This window comes from Kogia breviceps, chromosome 12 (genome assembly GCF_026419965.1).
Source record: "Kogia breviceps isolate mKogBre1 chromosome 12, mKogBre1 haplotype 1, whole genome shotgun sequence".
Taxonomy (NCBI): domain Eukaryota; kingdom Metazoa; phylum Chordata; class Mammalia; order Artiodactyla; family Physeteridae; genus Kogia; species Kogia breviceps.
This window is the reverse complement of record NC_081321.1, coordinates 72,704,345-72,724,698: the sequence shown is the minus strand read 5'-3', so window position 1 is coordinate 72,724,698 and position 20,354 is coordinate 72,704,345. Positions and strand designations below refer to the sequence as shown.

General features: G+C 37.7%; 1 pseudogene; it reads left to right on the top strand.

Moving 5' to 3' along the window:
• The first annotated feature begins 5,052 nt into the window (after positions 1–5,052).
• LOC131767265 (large ribosomal subunit protein eL30 pseudogene) lies at positions 5,053–17,086 on the top strand (annotated as a pseudogene).
• Positions 17,087–20,354: the final 3,268 nt, after the last annotated feature.

The following is a 20,354-nucleotide window of genomic DNA, read 5'->3' as shown; positions in this document are numbered from 1 at the left end:
CTGTCCTCACATGAACTCATTGTACAGTGGAAGGATTTAAAAGTAGTTCTATTTCTAAGAAAATGTGCAAACTTGCCAAAGAGAGATATCAGATACTTTCAGGTGGCCTGAGCCCTGACTCTTACAAATACGTTTGGATGCTCAGTTCATTGACATTCTATGGCTGGATTTGGAGGGCTCTTGCACAAAACCAAAGGAGTGCAGCCAATATGTGAAAAGGGATCTGTTTTATTCCATTTTTGTCCATCTCTATAATTCAGCCCTGTATAAAGTGACAAAAAAAAAACAAACAAACCCTGAAAGTCTCAGCTGTTCTATAGCTTGTGATGTGATAGGGAAGAGTCCCCGTGAGCACACGCAGAATGCCAAATGAAAACCAATACACGTAAGTGGCAGGGATACTAGGCAAAAAATCATGGGCAGGCACATTTCATACAGGGAAGGCATCAGCCTTTCTTAATGCCGGGGGAGACGGAGAAGATTTTCAAGATTTTAGAAGGTACGTAGACCCACTGTCTGAGTGAGAAGTGAATATGTTTTAGGGGTTCATTGAAGTGTTTCTATGAAAGTAATTTTATGAATAAAAGATGATTAGTGGAATTCATTACGAGTTCAGACAGTCACTGTTTTTCAGGGCGTGTTCAGGAAGTCATAGTAAAATTAGTACATACACTAAGCAGGCAAATAGAAAACATGGGTTTCTCTTTCTGGGAAGCTGGGGGGTATTTTCTAGGAGAGAAGTTACTTTTCGCCTTTCTACCTTCAACGGAATCCATGTGAAAGAGGGTCGAGCCATGCTACATCAACGCCTCATCCATTATGTCACTTCCTAGCACGGGGGTGCTTACTTTTCTTAGTTTCTCTGAAGCCTTACCATGTTGATGCATTACAGAACTCATGCTATTTTACAATAACTCAACTAGACCTACATAACAAACCATTTCTCAAGAACTTTCTCTTGTTATGATTCACTGGGTTTGGCTGCTTGTAGTATTTTTCTAAGATCCTCAGACTAGTTTTTTTTGTTTTTTTTTTAATAGTATGATTGGCCATGTTTAATGTCACAGTGCATCCCTATTTCACTCCTTCCACCAATGGAATAAATCAGATGTGAAAACCTGGCCAATGGGAACATCATCATCAAACAATATTTTAAAATTATTTCATGTGTTTGGGGAATGCATTCAATATCCACTGTTCAACTCATTGATCAATATTTATTACATCATTACTATATTCTCAGGCACTGCTCGTAGCTAACTGTATTTCTCTCTTTAAATTACTAAGCAATTTATTATCTGTAATATTCTTTTAACAAAAACTCACTCATTTCAAATAATGTATTTTTATTTCCTTCCATGAGTCAGGTATTAGGCTAAATGTTTTAGATACATTATTTCTAATCTTCCCCCAAATCTCTGCAGAGTAGGAATTATTACTCTTTATTTAATAAATAAGCCTTGAGACTCATAGGCACTGAGTGACACATGTAGGGTCACAAATCTAGTAGTGGGGGAGGGGTCTTCCACACCTAGACTGATGCCATAGCTTACCCGTTTACATGTTAGGGGGGTTGTCCGCCAAATCTTACTGGAAAGTCTTCACGGTCAGGGAAACGTATCGTGAAATTTCACTGACTAGTATGGAGTTTTCCATGATTCATTCATTCAGTATATTTTTACTTGGCTTTTGATTAAAGAAAGATCTTAGTTATTGATTTTAGGCAATGAATCAGCAAGGTTATGGGATGGACAAGGAATGGAGCTAGAAAAAAGCCACAGGAAGGAAGATAATCTGAGAATAAAATCTATGTGCAAAAGATAAGAAGATCTAGACACAGATGATCACTGTGACTCTAGAATTGGAAAATTCTCCTTAGTTGAGAAAATTTTCCAAGGAGAAATCAAACATTCACAAAGTGACCTAGATTCTTTCTTCCTCCTGCTCTCCCTCCCTCCCTTCTTTCTTTTCTTCTTTCCACGTTAATTAATTACTGATATGCAAGGTTCTATGTTTGATGCTGAGACTACAATGAAGAGTCCTAGAAGACACGCATGTAAGAAGATAATTATAAAATATAATCAATCCTTTACCAGGTCCTAAGGGAGCAAAAATGGCAGTTGAAACTTGCCAAGGTAGAGAATTAAGTAAAGAGAATTAAGCAAATTATATGTGTGTGTGTGTGTGTGTATATATATATCCAAAATTTTAATTATATTTTATATATATATATATATATATATATATATATATATATATATATATATATATACACACACACACATATGTAATGAAGATATATATACACAGTATTTGCCTTAGGAAAGAAAGTTTCTTGAGAGCATGTATGATGTATTATATTTAATGTTTTAAAATTCATCCACTGAACCCTGATAACTGATCCTTACTAAATACCTAAATCACTTTCTTTGGTGAATGCCTAAGCTGACAATTTCTTATTCTCTTCAGCTTTATTTTATCTGAGTTTTAAATTTTTTATTTGTGTTGAAATTCTACTCGACTTCTAATAACTGCCACAATACTTGTACAATGTCTATCACTTTTCAATTTTCAAAGTATTGTCACATAACTATCTTTTTTCCCTTTGAACAGACTGTGTTCTAACTTTTCAGGTGATTAGACAGAGGTCACTGAAGGCTCTGTGACTTCCTCTGTGACTTACTTCAGCTGGGAAAGGGACATTTAAATCCTGGGCTTATGAGCCCAGAGGCCATGACATTTCATTGCCTCTATGAGAAAGAATTTAAAGTGAGACCCTCACATTTCGTAAGTCCAAAAATTTTCCTTCCACTCTAACAGAGTAAAGCAGCAGTGTGGGCTTTGTAAACAGTCAGACCTGGAGCCACTATTTACCAACTGTGAGTCTTTGGTAGAGTTACAATATTAGGTTTCTTAGAATTATTAATAAATTTCTTGGATTATTAATCTAAGTTTCAGAGTCTTCATATTTTGAAAAGTGAGTAATAACTATGTCTGAAGTGTAGCACAGATGACAGGAGATCACATGAGGGGCTAGCCCACCTAGGCTCCCCAAAATGGAAGGCATTACTATTATCAGAGCAGCAGTCCATGTGAGTTAAGGCAAATCCAAGAAGGAGTATTGTATATTTAATCTGCTCAAGGAGGAATCAAGGAAGAGATGGAAATTAAATTGGGCTTTAGAGGAAGATAAGCTTTAGGTTGGTCAGAAAGAGAATTCCAGATAGAGGAGCAGCACAAGTAAAGACAGGAAAGAGAATGGTGAAAACCAGAGGCAAATTAGATGACCAGTCTGATCAGGGAATATTTATGTTGAGGAATCAAGAAATTAAGGCAGGGCTTCCCTGGTGGCGCAGTGGTTGAGAGTCCGCCCGCCGATGCAGGGGACAAGTGTTCGTGCCCTGGTCCGGGAAGATCCCACATACCGCGGAGCGGCTGGGCCCGTGAGCCATGGCCACTGAGCCTGCGCGTCCGGAGCCTGTGCTCCGCAGCGGGAGAGGCCACAACAGTGAGAGGCCCGCGTACGGCAAAAAAAAAAAAAAAAAAAAAAATTAAGGCAAAACAGTGAAAGGAAATTAAATGAAGTGGGCTTAGATTCTGCGTTGAGAAAACATGACTTTTAATTTACCTTCTACCAACTTCGGATGCAGGGGATAACACAATAGAAGTGATGTTTTTGGAAAAGATCTCAAAATCTTAGCATATGTTGGATAGGAAGAATTCGAAACAGGAACTAGGACATTGGTTATTGCAATCACTAGTACAGATGTGAAATGATCAGCTTAGCCTAGTAGAAAACAGATATAATGTCTTCTGGTGTGTCTCCTCAGGGGTCCCACAGGAACTTCAAAAAATCAACATTTCCAAGCTGCCTCAAATATGACTTGCATCCTCTATTCTCTATCACTGTCCCACCAAGAATTCTGTCACCCCAATCTAGGAATTATCCTTAACTTTATATTATCCCATCATGTCAACCATTCAGCCATAAAATCCTGTCCGTTCTGCTTTGTAATCTCCTCTCTTTCAACCTCATGGCCACTGCAAATATTCACTGAGCATCTACTCTGAAGTAGGCACCAGGGTACAGCGGTGGACATGTGGCTTAAAGTCTAGCACAGAAGGCAGACACTGAGTAGATATCCTGGGTGTGATTACTGCTACAACAAACAAGATCCTATTGTATGTCACAGGGCTGTATATCCTGATCTGAAGGGTAAATGAAGGTTTTTCTGGAGAAGTGACATTGAAACTGAAACCTAAAGGATGTAAAGGAGTTAAGTGATAAAAGAAAAGTAAAAAATTCCAGAAAGAAGGAATAACATCTGCAATGGTTCTGAGTTAGTCAAGGACGTGGCATGTGTAGAGAAAACAGAGAATTTCATGAAAATAAGAGTGTGTCTTTTGCTGAACTACGAATAATTTTCTCATTTTTTTCCTCTCTCTTGGACTACTCTCATCAGCTTTCTGCCTTGCTGCTAGAGTGACCTTTCTAAATTTAAAACTCATTATGTTACAGATTCCACAATGGTTTCCCACAGTCTACTTAGTAAAAGCCAAAAACCCAGTATGGTGATGGGATCCTTCAGTTTCCTTTCCTTTACCTTACTTCCACCCCCTCCAACAGTAAGTACCAAGGCTACTATTTATGGCTCTTCAAAAAACTCATGCCTGTTTACCTACTTATGTCTTTGTCAAATGCTATTACCCCAACCTAGAATGCCTTTGTCTGTTTGGAAAACTCCTACTCATCCTTTAATGGAACTCATATGCCACATTCTGTAAACCAGAGGTCAGCAAACTGTAGATGATGAGTCATAAGCCAACCCTCTGCCTGTTAAGCGATGACCTATGAGCTAAAAATGGTTCACACAGTTTTTAGAAACTGAAATAAAATGAAAAGAATACTATTTCGTGACATGTGAGAATTACATCAAGTTCAAATATCAATGGCTATAAATGTAGTCTTATTGGAACATAGTCTTGCTCATCTGTTCACTTATTGTCTATGGCTGCTCAATAAATAATAAATGAACGAATGTGAATGGGGTCATGGTCATGGCAGGTGAGAATCAATATGGATTGTGTTGAGCACTAAACTGATATTTAATATTCATATCATAAATTTGGCTACTTTGCTTTATGACTTTTAGCTGAATTTTAAAAATGCAATAAAACCAGGTATCATTTTCATTCAAATGCCAGAAAATATGGATGTTTGATTAAACAGGAGGGGCTATACTGAATATAAGCTCCAGTAACTAACTCTGAACTTTTATTAGCTTGAGGACAATCTTCTGATTTTTATAGGAACCATTCTGGGCAGTATATTCACTCTTGCTGATGGCTTTGTGTGCTCTTGGGCCAACTTCTCTTTTCATCTTTTTTTGCTACTAACTTATTTGTCTTCTGCACATGAGGCTGCATTTAACTTAGCTGAAAAGCAAGAATAGATATTACCACAATATAAGGAATTAAAAATCACCCCTGCACTTAAAAGAAACTACACAGACACACACACACACAGACACACAGACACACAGACACACACACACACATATGAGGGCCACAGAGTGTACAGGGGAGATATTTTTCTCAAATGTTAATACAACTGAGAGCCCAGCTTTCACCTAGGCATATGTCTCTTACTGAGATTTAGAACAGGTTGGTCATTTTCATTGAAATGTTAGAATGGGATCTTCAGAAATCTATTTCCATGAAGGATTTGTGAAGTCCCCTGGGAATTAATTTATTCTGAGCAAAAAGAGAAACTGGGGAACAAGTTTAGGGTAGTAGCAGAGCTTCAATGGTCACAGAGGAGAGGTAACTCTGACAATAGCAGGTCTTTGCTCTTTCTAATTGCCTATCAGACCAGCCCCATGGACTCCTGTCTAGTCCCTACACATGAATGTTAAATCTGAAAGGACGGTTTCTCAGGATCTTGGTATCACACTGAACCGTAAGCAGCATTGCTTTAGGTCTTCTTCAAGGCAGTGCATGCGGGAAAAAAAGGTGGGAGCAGGGGAAGGAGAAAGGACTTCTTTCCCATTTGGCAGACTTGAGTTTAAAACAGATCTGTGCTTCAGTGTCAGTAACAGAGGAACAGGCTGTGGCCTCACCACACACAGAGGTACCTGCAGAGGAGTTCTGAGAGAAGAAAGCTGTGCCCAATACACGTGTCAGCAGAGTCTGCACATGGGTATATGGGAACACATAAGAGGGGCGTCCAAACTGGGAAGGTGGGAGGTTTCCTAGAGGATGGTCTAGCTAACTGAGACCTAAACAAAGGAGTTGGAGGTGAAGGAACATCTACTACAAAGGCTGGGCTGTGATGAAGATCATAGCGTATTGGGAGAACTGCAACTCATTTAATTCTGACTACAACACTATGAAGTGGGTACAATTATCACCTCCATTTACAAATGAGAAACTGAAGCATAGAGAAGTTAAGTAACTTGCCCTCAACTACATAGCTAGAAAGTGGCAGATCTAGGCTCTAACCCCACGCAGTCTGACTCCCAGGTCTGTCATTCTAACCTCCACTGTGTAACATTAGTAGTTAATTGCCACCTTTAATTAAACATGTATTATAAGTCATATACCATAATAAGTACTTTATATGTATTATCTGATTTAAGTATGATCCAGTTATTTCTTGCTTAGTAACTTACATAACTCACTGGCATGCTGGGAAGTTACAGCTAGCCAGGAATGAGGACCAGCAACCTTAATTCTGCTTCATTGGGTGTCTCTGTGTGGCCTGGGCATCCTCAGAGCTCATGACTAGATTTCAAGGTCAATAATCCCAGAAAGAATGAGGTAGAAGCTGTGTTGCTTTCTATGACGTGCCTCAAAAGTCACATAGCATCGCTTCCACCATATTCCATTGCCTAAAGAAGTCATAAAGGCCGGTCCAGGTTCAAGGGGACGGAGGTAGACTCTACCTCTGCATTGCAGGTTCTGGAAGTACATGTGAGACCAAGAATATTGTTGCAGCCATTTGGGAAAAATATATTAGTATGTAATATCTGATTTAATCTTCATAATAAGCCTATGATGTGGGTCTTATTGTCTTGATTTTGAAGACGAGAACCCAGGCTCAGAGAGATTAAGTAACTGGACCACCACTATGTAGCTGGTACATGGTGGAGAGAGAGCATGTTTCTCATCAGAACTCCATGCTTTGTACCATCTTCAGCTTCAGGTGTTGCCCCCTTAAGCCTTCCCTAACCACTACTTTCTCAATAAAATTAATTACTTCTTCTCTGTAATACTTCATGATCTTTTGCATGTATCTATTATTTTGTGTATGAAAAGGTAGGGTTTTAGAATATGCTATTAAAGCACATGAACTTTGGAACCAAACTTCTTGGATTCAAACCTCAGCCCTGCCACTTCTCACTAGTTGTTGAACCACAGATGGTCACTTGGCCTCTCAGTTTTCTCAACTCCAAAATAAGAATAATAATACCACCTTCCTACACAAGTTGTGAAGAATAAGTGAGATAATTGTAAACTGCTTAGAACAGAGCCTGGCACATAGTAATTGCTCTTCAAGTGTTAACTATTATTCTGGATTTAATTATTTGAAGGTCTGCTTCTCCTGTGAGATGGTCAACTTTGAAGAGTAAGGCTCCATCTTATACTTATTTGCTCCAGCATTTAGTCCAGGACCTCAATATATACTAATTATACTAGATAGAGGGAATTTTGCCACCTGACTTGTTCTGTTCAATGGGTCCTTGCATTTCAAGTAATAAATGCTTTTTTTCCAAATTCTTCTTTAGGATAAAGGCATATTTAGAAGTAAACAAAATGTTATTAAAAGTTTAGTCACAAAAGCAGATGTCCATCATATATTTAAAATTATTCTTATATTCTATAGCTCTTACATCTACTTCTTTCGTTACAATTTTTTTAATAGCTAGGAGAGACATTAGAAATCATCATTGACATCTCCCTTATTTTATAAAATATCAGAGAGGTTAACTATTTTTTCATTGATAAATTAATGATAAAGCTCAGACTAAATCCAGGACACCTAATATCCTTGTTTGATTCACTTCCTCCACTCCATTTACTCAAAGATAAAAATATATCAGTGCAATGATTGAGAAACTCAATAACATTAATTATTTAATAAAAACAGTTTTTGAGCACTCACTTTATGTAGGTGCCATGCTAGGTTCTGGCAATGTGAAAAGAATGAGTCACAGTCATGGTCCTCAAAGATACACATGTTGAAGAAGACAGGCATGAGCACAGACAACCTCCACGCCACATGAGAAGCCCATACCAGCCCATGATAACTGGTACAATGTACTTCTGGGGGAAAAAAGTAAATCCAAATTCTAAGAGAGGAATCCAGGGTAGTTTCTCAGAAGAGGTTAACATTTCAGTTGTGTCTTGAAAAATGAAGAGCCTTTCACCAGAGGGTGGAATTCTAGACAACAGAAACAACATAGATCAATCATCTAATGCTCATGTAAAAGCCACCGTGGGCCAGGACATATGCTGCATACTAGAATACAAGAGTGAGCAAGGCAACAAGGCCTCTGCCTGTGTGCATCTTTTATCCTACTGGGAATTCTAAGGGTTAACTACAGGTGAGGTGTCTTTTAAAAGTACAATAAAAATCTTTGTTAAGGAGATTTAACTTGGGCATAGAGAGGATAAAAGAGAAGCAGGGCTACTTCCTGAGGAAGTGACACTGAAGTTAAAGCCTGGAGGCTGACAGGAGAGTTAACTGCCCTAAGTGGATTATGGAGTAGGAAGAGCATTAAGAGACTATACCACAGTCTAATGGCCCTGAGGCAGCAATCAGCTGTGCATAAAGATGAGCAGGGTTTGGACATAAACCATAGGGACAGGAGTGACCTAAGATGGCTTTAGAGAGGGGCGGTGGAGGAGGGGGTTGGTTAAGGAATATACCCATGAGCAACAGTCAATGAAGCCATTGAAGGATTTAAAAAGAGAGAAGGGAAATGATCGAATTTGTAATCTTAAAAATCACTCTGACTCCATGGACAAAGCCACAAGGTTGTGAAAGACACGGCACACTCAGGAATTGAAGCTAATTTTATAAGGCTAGAGTTTAGGGCCTGAGGTGGAGCATCTCAGGAAATGCAGGCTGGAGTCAGACCCTGGAGGAAGTTCCTTCCGTCTCAGGGTAGGACCTGTGCATTTTATCCAGCAGGAAATAGGGACATCTTGAAGATGTCCCTATTTACAAAGATACAGGAGAATAAAACATGAAGACCATAAGAAACATGCCAAAAAGACTCATGTGTATTCAGGATATTGCAGTTACTAGCACAGATAATGGATTGACAGGTTATATAAATATTTTATATAAGTTGGAAAGAAAAAAAACCTGTGTACGTCAGTTAACCAGAACAGCCTAGTTTCTGCCTTCCAGTTAATTGAAATTTGTTGAGGCCCTCAAATGTAAAAAGAAACAAACTCGGACATGGCAGAGAAGGGCAACAAAGACCTTCCTATATAATGCCTGGTGGGATGGACTTTCTGGTAAACCTAGTGTGAGCTCCCAAGGATATGCCTGGGCACATACCAGAATAGTGTCTGCGTATGTGATGCAACCAAATGCTGCCCATACTTGTTGCAATTTCACTTTGTGCCTCTGGGTGGTAATTAGAGATTGTTTGATCTTGGTCAATAAAATACTATTCAATTTCCCCTGAAGACATCAGAGATGTATTTAGTATAGTAAAACTATTTTCCCATGCCACTATTTGAAGTTCAAGCATACATTTCTACTCATTTAATTTCCAGCTACTTACACAGGCTCTTTAACATACAGACTAAGGGCAAATTAAAAATATAAGAACATTACTCATGTTTCTGGAGGTCAAGATGGATGGATGTTCAGTAAATTACACCTACTCTCATAGAAGTTGTTGTTGATGAAGGCCGTGAAGGTTAACTTCTTGATCAATCTACACTGGCTGTATCCAGGGACACAGTCTATGTTCTGAAGCTTGTATTAAACAGATAATGCCAGAAACACCTATATTCAGAATTTGAGAGATACCTTTGAAAATTCAATGAAATCTTAATATAATAATTCTCTCCACAGTTTGTTTTATATATATCATGGTGCAAATTCTGACCCTCGATTCATTATAACCCTTCAGAGTTTCTCTGTAAAACTGGAAGTTGTCCTTTTTCACACCTCCTGTGTTATCACAAAGAGGTGCCATTCTATTTAACAATTTATGAGATTGCTAGTTGTAAATGCACTTGTAGCAGTGGTAGACTTGGGAGAGCAACAAAAATCTCATGTTTGTCCAATGATTAAATAATTAAAGCTCATCAATACATTCACAAGGAATAGGAAAGAAAATCACACCCTGAACTCAGTGCCATTGCCACCTTGGAAATGTGAATCAGTTTGTATCCTTGTTAATTTGGTGAAATATACAGCTCTAAATTTGGATTGTTTTCTGAAAATAAACAGAACCTATTCTGTTTACTTCACTACACTGTATTATATGACATGAAGTAGCAGGTTAAATAAATATGATTTTTAAATGTAAATGATACTATTATTATATGTCCAGTAAAAAATGTCTTTAAAACAAGGGAAAGAACTCATGTTTGGTGTCAAATGCCTTCAAATTACCAGAATCTCTCAAGATTATGATGATTCTAGTAAGTTTGGTAAGGGATATAATTGACATAATTTGTAGTAAAAGTTGAAATAATACTCTGAAAATGCATTAGCAATAGTGTTAAGATTTGAATTCATTCATCAGTATAAAAAGGATCAAAATGCTTTGTTTGTTTTGTTTTGTTTTTGAGAAATACAGACCAGCACCAAATCAAGAGAAGTACGGCAGCCCCACTTTCAAAACGCAAATATCCTTGAGAAAATTAGATATGTATAGAAAGTTAAATAATAGAATGGTTGAATAGTTATAGATCATATAAGACCATAGAAAAATAGATATCATGATGCAAATATGTGATTAAAATAGGAATCCAATTAGCATTAAATATATTAAGTGCTATGAGGTCATACTACTGAGTGAAGTCTTGGTGTAGCCTAGAAAACTTCACAGGGAAGTTTGAAATTAACGAGCATTAAAGCACTGGTAGGAAATGGGCATGTGGAGAAGCTAAGGAAAGGCTCTTAGGAAGGGAGAGGTGGAAAAAATGGGGGCGAGTGTGGTGTAACAGACACCCAGGACAAAGAGGAGAGGGGAATCCAGTATTAATATCAGGTAGTGGTGACCAAGTAGTCTGGATACAATCATCTGGATTCAGATATTTATTAAGAGGAATAGTGGGAACTAAGATGGAATGTTAAGTTGAGGAAAGTATGGGACTCCTTCAGTCAAACTCTTATTGAAAATTTCCACTGAATGATAGTCTTTCACTTTTGACCTTTGGTGGTGTGTGGACTTCTGGTAGATTGTGCTAGATGTCTTTAATTCCCTGTTCAGTCTATCTTCTCATATACAGAATCAAAATGTAGAGCTTTGTACAAACTGGTGTTTTCAAAAGAAGTCTGCAGATAACTATGAAATCAATTTCTGGAATGCACATCTCAGTTTGTCTTTTAACTGTCTGCTGGGCATTTATCCATTGAAATCCTGCTACTCCTTCCTCTAATCAGGTCAAAAATGAAATTCTTCTCCATTCTGGATGCCCATTTTCCCTGTACCTATCAGAGGTGCTGCAAGGCAGTTTCATCATCACAGCTGCCTGGGGTCTTCTCCCATATATAAAATGACACTATAATTGATTATCTAAGTGAAAGTAGTGCTATCAATAACTACACGGACACAACCAATATAAACTGGTTGTTCCTGGGAAACCAGGGTTAACAGTCACCCTATTTAATCTTTCTGTCATTAAATTCTGACAATTCTTTAATTCTCTTAATTCTTCATTGCTTCTGCCCCCATCCACACACTGAGTTCGATAGCACCCTGCTCACTTTCTTGCTAATCTCTCCCTTGTGATAAATATACCTGAAACTCCATTTCTGGCACCAACATCTTGCTCTAGAACCTACAGTGAATCTGCAGTGTTTCTCTCCCAAAGAATAAACTACTCTTTTTAGCTTTTTATGACCAGTTTGATCTGCATCTATCTACCTCCTGTTATGTCCTAACCACAGCCATGGGGTCCCCAGAAGTATCCGAAAAGGATACTTTTTCTTTTTTTATGCTTTTGCAAATGCTACTTACTTGGACAGCCTAGAATGTTCACATCTACCCACCATGCCTTTCTATGTTTTTCTTCTAATCAAGTTGCTGTATAATCAAGAAAGGAATCAATCCTGCTTCCTTTCTTAGAGCCTTCTCTGATACTGAACTCTCCTCCAAACTGCTTAATAACCTTGCATCTAAATCCTTGATCAACCAATAAGCTTTTGCAACAGCACTCCCTTTTGCTACCACGATTATAGGTTTGTGTTCCTAAACAAATTTCTTTAGCTCAATTGTTAATTCCTTGATGATGCAGAATAGGGTGTCATATGTCATTCACATAAAGTGTGTTTTCAAATATATGATGAGAAATGTGTCTTTCCCATCAAAATCGCTTCCAGTTCCCCTCCTGCCTGCTCTCCCTTTCGCCACTTCTAGAAAGCAAAGCAAGATTAAAAAGCAAAGTACCTGTTTATTATTTCATATTTATCTACCCGATAAAATCTAAAGTACTGGCATACTCTCCTTACTAAATAAATTCCAACACATGGCAGTATTAGTGTTCCATGTCTTCAGTGTCTATGCCCAGTTCAAACAAATCATTCTCAGAAAGACAAATTGTTTGCTTTCCTATGCATAATAGATTCATATATAAAACTTTGCTGATGGAGATTATTCCTGGTGAAATTCAAATCTGGCATTGTTCCCTGTGCTTTTATATCATTCTACCTTTCAATTTGAATGCCTTATGTAAACCTAGAGCTAGCAGCAGAGTTTCTGCTGGATTCTCCCTTTGGCTTGCTGGCCTAGCTGTTTACCCCCAGCCTCTGCTGCCCAGTTACAGTGGTTCTTGAATCAGTGTCTGTGATACATGGAACCGAGGGTGGCTCAGAAACTCTAAACTTCAGGGAAGCAGGAGCCACCTTTCCAGGTTACTATGAAGCCCACACCAACATGGCTCCTTCCCAAAGTTTGAAAGTAGGGGGATAGGGAAAAGCACCTTGCCTTGCTCTTTCTCTCAACTTCTAGAACATGCCTTACTCTTTGAGTCCATTCAGGAAGAGAGCAAAACTTGACATCCCCTTGAAGGATATTTTATCCTATCTAAAACTGTCATAAGACATTTGGTCCACACAAAAATGTCCTTAAAATCTGGTCCTGTCCAAAACATCCGTAAGACATGTGGTTCATGCCAAAAGGTCCTTGAAATTTGGTCCTATCCAAAATGTCCATGAGCATATTTGGTCTGTGCCAAATGACTTTGGACAGGACCAAATATCAAAGACCTTTTGGTATGGGCCAAATGTCTTATGGACACTTTAGACAGGACCAAATATCTGTTAACCTTGATATCCTACTTCTGATTTCCATTTTCTTTTTCCCAGTCCCTGGACATGAAAATGGAGTAAGCTTTTTTTCTCTAGCTACCCTTCTTCTTCCCAATTTTAACAGTGGACTGCACACTCTAAGAACTGGAGTCCCCAGGTTTTGGCCCTTGGCATATTGAAAGAGAGCAATATCCTCCTTACACATAAAGCCAGCCTCTCATCAGTATTATCTTAAAAAGAGGCTAAGTCTCAGTCTTCTCCTGCTGTAAACCAGATTTTGCAGAGCAAATTAAGACCCACCATTTTAATATTTGAAAATTAAATATCTGGATTTATTATGCATGAATTAGATAGAATACTTCCTTTTTCTAAATAACAGAAAAAATTCTTCCCAAATGTACTTCTGTGTGAAGGCACTGGTTTTCATATTTAAATCCTAATAGTGTGTAGCTATAAAGTATTATTTTTTATAGTCACATGTCATATGTGTGGTTATAAAAATGCAAAGTTTAAGCTTCAATGTTCGATGCAGTTACCCTACATATCTTAAAAGAAGTTAAAAATACCAGCTTCCGGGGGCTTCCCTGGTGGCGCAGTGGTTGAGAATCTGCCTGCTAATGCAAGGGACACGGGTACGAGCCCTAGTCTGGGAAGATCCCACATGCCATGGAGCAACTAGGCCTGTGAGCCACAACTACTGAGCCTGCATGTCTGGAGCCTGTGCTCCGCAACAAGAGAGGCCGCGACAGTGAGAGGCCCGCACACTGAGATGAAGAGGGGCCCCCGCTTGCCACAACTAGAGAAAGCTCTCGCACAGAAACGAAGACCCAACACAACCAAAAGTAAAGTAAAATAAATAAACAAATAAAAGAAATGCATTTCCATTTAAAAAAAAACAGCTTCCTATATATATCATTATTTTGAGCAATAATTGTTGTTACTATTACTTATCTATTGTACCCTAAAATTTTTTGCTCAGAATGACATTAATAATATACTGCTGGAATTTTAAGAAATGAAAGCAGCCTGCTAACTCTTTCATTATTCTCTCTTTTCCTTTTAATTCAATGCTCATTCATTCAGCATTTATTAAAAACCTACTATGAATCAAACCCTTCATGGGGTGAAGCAATAGAGATGAAAGGTAATAAACATAGGTTCTCTACTAGAGGAGCTCACGTATTTATTGTTTTTGCTATACTCCTCCTTACTTTCATTTAATTTCATAATATAATATCTTCCCAAATATATAGCAAGTATTCCTCTGATTGAGTACAAATGAATAGCAGAGTCCAATAGAAGTCATTACCCCGAAACAGTAATGCTCCACTATTCATTCATAAGTTCAGTTGTTCATTCAAATTTTCATATGTTCATTTGTTCATTCATTCATTCATAAAATGTTATTAAAGCAGTTACTGTGAGTTAACTGCTGTAGTTGGCCTCTGGGCATAAGCCATATATCTTGGCCTTCAAAGTGATGCCAGTCTACTGACTTAGTGTACATGACAAGTGCCATAATAAAGGATTATGAATATGACACGGGGTGGGTGTTGGGGGTGAGATGGGAACCCTTCACAGAGGAATGGATAACGTGAATTGATGTTGAAGGAAGAGAAGGTCATAAAATATTTAAGTGGGGAAGGGCAGTCTTGTTCAAGTGAACTGTATACACAGAGGCATGGAGACTGAGAAAACGTAATTATTTTAAAGCTTGGAATGTAGGGCATGTCAAAGAGCCTACTGCAGTTTTCTTGGGCATAAAAATGTGCCCAGTGAAAACATGACATTCCCTAGCCTTTCTTGCAAATAAGGGTGAAGAACAGCAGTGCAGCCCAGGCCTGGTCAGTGAGTTAAAAGTGTTCCTTGTCAAGAGAGGCTCCAGGCAAACTCCGTAAAAGCAGAGCAGGCTCAGCTGGGATGGGCCTTTTGCCCTTTTCCCTTCCTGTTCTCCCTGCCTGGAATGTAAACACGATGCCCAGAGGAAGGACAATGCCATGTCACCACAAGGTAACAAGCAAGTGCTAAGGATGGTTGAGCAGAAAGATGCAAGGAGCCTGCAGCCCCGAGATAGGAGAGAACAGCTCTGTGGACCCTGCGCAGTCTATCACAGACTCCTTACCACCAGAGGGGAAATGACTTAAGTAGTTTTAGTTAAGCCATTGGTTTTCAGATTTGTGTTACTTGGGCAAACGGATGGTGTGAACCTGAGCAGATTAGACGGGGGCCAACCATAAGGAGCCCTGCACAGTTACAGACTTTGAACTGTGTCTGGTAGAGGTTCTTTTTTTTTAATTTAAGAAAAGATCAGTTTATTAAAAGACCATAACCTCTTAAAATCACAAGTGGAAAACCATCAGGGAACCAGGCGGCTCGTGGGGGCCATGTGGAGATGCCAACACATAGTACATTTTCCTCTTTCTGCTTCTGAATGTCAACCAATAAGTTATTTACCTGAACTCTTTATGTTGTTTTTTTTGTAGAGGTTCTTAAACTCCAGTATGTTTGAGAACCACTGGAAGTGTCTGTTAAACACGCACTTTTCTGAGCCACATCCTCACAAATTCTGATTCTGATTCTAGCAGTCTGGGTAGCACACAGGAATTTCAACTTTAGTTTCTGATGCTGGTCCTAAGACCACATTTAAACAAACAAACCAAACCCCACAAATGCCAAAAAGATAAAACTTTGCTCAAATGTGTGGAAGTGGAGCAGTTGATGCATTTGATGCACTGGGGAGTCTTCCTGTTTCTCTTTCTCTTCCTTCCCATCTTCCTACCACTCGTGGGGACACAAAACTGCTGCCCACAGTTTACAAATCCGTATCTGTGACATCCATGTTCAGGCATAAGATTGATGAAGAAAGCATTTTATGTTTCATTTTGCAATCCTTAAATAGCACTTATCCAACTACTGTTCTAAGAACTTTAACAAGTACTAACTCATTTAATTTTTATAAAACTCTACATGGTAGGAACTACTATTACCCCAACTCATAGATGTGAAAACTTAGCAACAGAGATGGTAAACAGCTATTAAGTGACTATGCTGCATCTCTAATCCTTGGCCATCATAGACTTATTATTTGCAGTTCCAACTACTTATCAGTGATCACAAAATTTCCATGATTTATTCAACTATAATGAGAATAAAGACATTACTACCCCTTTCTCGCTCTCCAGCCATCTTGGCAGCTGCTCTTGGTTGGGGGCATCCTGCACCTAAGGTAGGAAGAAGGTGGCCACAAAGAAGATGGAAAAGTCACTGGAGTCGATCAACTCTAGGCTCCAACTGCTTACGAAAAGTGGAAAGTACGTGCTGGGGTACAAGCAGACTCTGAAAATGATCAGACACGGCAAAGCGAAACTGATCATCCTTGCCAACAACTTCCCAGCCTTGAGGAAATCTGAAATACAGTATCATGTCGTGTTGGCCAAAACTGGTGTCCACCATTACAGTGGTAATAATATTGAATTGGGCACAGCGTGTCGAAAATACTACAGAGTATGCACACTGGCTATCATTGATCCAGGTGATTCTGATATTATTAGAGGCATGCAAGAACAGACTGGTGAAAAGTAAATCATGTACAATTTTTCTTTAATAAAATTGGCCAGAGCTTGTTTTAAAAATTTAAAAAAAAAAAAGACATTACTACCATATGTCTCTTCTGAGACATAAACATCTGGAGAAACAAAGATCTTATAATGAAAGTACCTAGCATAAATTTATATCTCATGGGCTGTGATGTTGGTTTTGATAAGCAAGTTACCTTGCTAGCCTAGCTAATCCCTAAACATCTGTTTCTTAGTTTCTTAATTTCTGGGTTTTATGAATTTGATAATACTCAAAATTTACTTTGGAGCTGTAACCAAAGTAAATATTATGGGTCTACAGTAGCATTTCCCCAAATATTTTTTCTCTTAAACATTTGTTCCACAAGATGCTAGATTTTAAACAGCCTTCCTGTTTAAATAAATTTGAAAAATATTAGGCTATACAAAGTCTTTACTTTATCAGAACCTTAATATGAAAAAGCCCACTGTAAATCTGCAAAAGAGAAATATATATAGTATTGCCCCAAACTTTGACCACAGAGGCCTTTTTCTCCTGGGTTTTTAGTGGTAGTGTTGTTCCACAGAACACAATTCTGGAAATGATTTCTTACTGTGCATTCAAATTTAAGATTTTTATTTTGTTCAACTTGAAGTAACATATTTTGACAGAACTATTCATAAAAGATTTTTGCAAGCTGTGGGTATGTGTAGCCATGTAGATCACAGAGTAGAGGAAGAATAAAAAGAGAATGAAAACCTGTTAAATATAACTTTCCTTATCATCACAAGAAAAGTACTGTTTAATTTCTAAATAGTCATATTAGTTTCTAAATTCCTTATAATCTGTTTTAGCATTTTGCTCTAAAATTTTTCTATTCCTGCCTTTGTTCTGTTGTTTTCCCTTTGAGCTCTTCAAGATCTAGTGTTTTGTGTATTTCCCTACTTCTTTTTCTTTCTCTAATCATAAAGCTATAACTATAAAACATAAACGAGAGATTCATCACCTTCATCCAGCCAGGAGACATCTTTTTTCATCATCTGAAGTAAGTGGGAGAAGCAATCTTTATGTATGCAGGATAAAAATCAAAGCATATTTTTCTTAATGAGCTAAATAAGCTGAGAAATGCTTCTTATTGAGAAACTCTATGGTAAATAGTAAATATGGCTGAACTTCTATGCTAAGGAAAATGCTCTCATTAATGTTGGTGCTTTACCATTTCAGTTTCGTCAAACAGGAAACACGATTTTAATAATTTGATTCTGTAAACTCAAAACTCTGAAAGGATTGCTGGATTTAAGAAGAGGTGCAATAAAGCATTCATTATGAATATTTTTCAATTAAATATTTCAGCTGTTTGAAAAAAGAACTTATCATTTACAGGTAGTAAAGGACTGATTAAGTCAACCAATCTAGTCTGACTCATCTGTGGACTTACTATCAAATCATTTACTTTTCACACAGTCTGATTAAAAATATTTCTCAACTGAATTCAGATTTTCTCTTCTCTTTGGGGAATATGTTTTTTAGGGAATGAATATTTTGGAGTATTATTCTCATGTTCCTTACTCTTCCCTGTGTATGAGTGTGTGTGAGTGTGTGTGTGTTTTCTTTCTTCTGTTTTTATTGTTAAAAGGTCACTTTTTTAATATGTGAGATTTGTGTTCATTATTTTATTTTTTTTAAGAAAGGAGATAGCTATATACTATTAACATTACTTACTACTGTTTTTCACTCATTTCCAAACATGTTATGTAAAGAGGATACAAAGATGAATTAAAAGCACTCCAATTTACCCAAATAAATATTCTATCCTTTGCATAGATAAGCAGTAACAGAATTACAAATCCTATCCATTAAATTATAAGGTGTCCTCTAATAAAGCAGAGTGCTTACTTCTCCAATCTCCTTGAACAAAAATTCCCAATCCTCTGTTTACTGTGATGGAATATAGATTAAATGAAATCTGGATATTGGCATATTCTTCATGTCTTCTGTCCTAAGCCCCATATCTTTCTATAGATATCACCAAACTCTGGTTTCCTAACAAAAGAATGGTCATCTCATACAAATAATTAATCAATCTACCAAAGTTTTTCACTGTCCTATTGGAAATATATCCAACACCAGCTGGGTGAGTCAGAGCATAATGCTAAAAGACCAATGTCTTATAATCCCAACCAATCAAAGAACAACATATGAGATATATACTATGTACTTGTCATGACCTAATCAGTAATTGGTGCTTCAGGCTAATTGTTCATTTAGATTAATTAGTTACCTTTTTGCTTGAACTTAGCTTGGATTTCTAACCGGAGCCAATTGCCTCATAAATGCATACCCAAGAAATACGTGGCAAATCATTGTTTTTATCTAGATTGTTTAAACTTTGGATTCGGAATTTGTACTTTAGTCTTAAATCTATATAGCTAATTATTATTACATCAACAGTTGTTGATGTCTAGGGCTGTGCCTTTCAATATAATGGACACTAGCTATATGTAGCTATTGGTCACTCAAAATGTGGCTAAGTACAAAATAAAAATGTGCTGCAAATGCAAAATATACACTAGATTTAGAAGACAATACAAAAAAAGAATGTAAAACATCTTACAATCAAATAAAAGGATGTAAAACTTTCTCTTTGACTAAGTATTGAGACATAATAATGTTTTGGATATACTGGGTCATAAATAAAACATACTATTAAGACTAACGATTGTCATCTGTTTTTGGTTTTTTTGTTTGTTTGCTTTTACTGTTTCTACTGTTTTTTGGTTTTTTTGTGGTATGCAGGCCTCTCACTGCTGTGGCCTCTCCCGTTGCAGAGCACAGGCTCCGGATGCGCAGGCTCAGCAGCCATGGCTCACGGGTCCAGCTGCTCTGCGGCATGTGGGATCTTCCCGGACCGGGGCACGAACCTGTGTCCCCTGCATCGGCAGGCGGATTCTCAACCACTGCGCCACCAGGGAAGCCCTGTTTCTACTGTTTTAAGTACTTATGTGGCTTGTATCATGGCTCACATTATATTTCTCTAATACATTTAACTTCCAAATGTAGAGCTGTATATTTCACCAGCAGTGTTCTAGAGTAGTGCTTTGTTTATAAAATATTTGAAATAGTACTATTAGTTAATATTTTTAAGAGGCTGAAAGTATGGTATGATGAGTAATTTTAAAGAGACAATAAAAACTGAGAATTTTAATTTACATTTGGTTAAAATACTTTAATTATTAATAAATTCACCAATTAACTTTAGATAAATGTACACTAAGAAAACATTATTTTTTTTCAA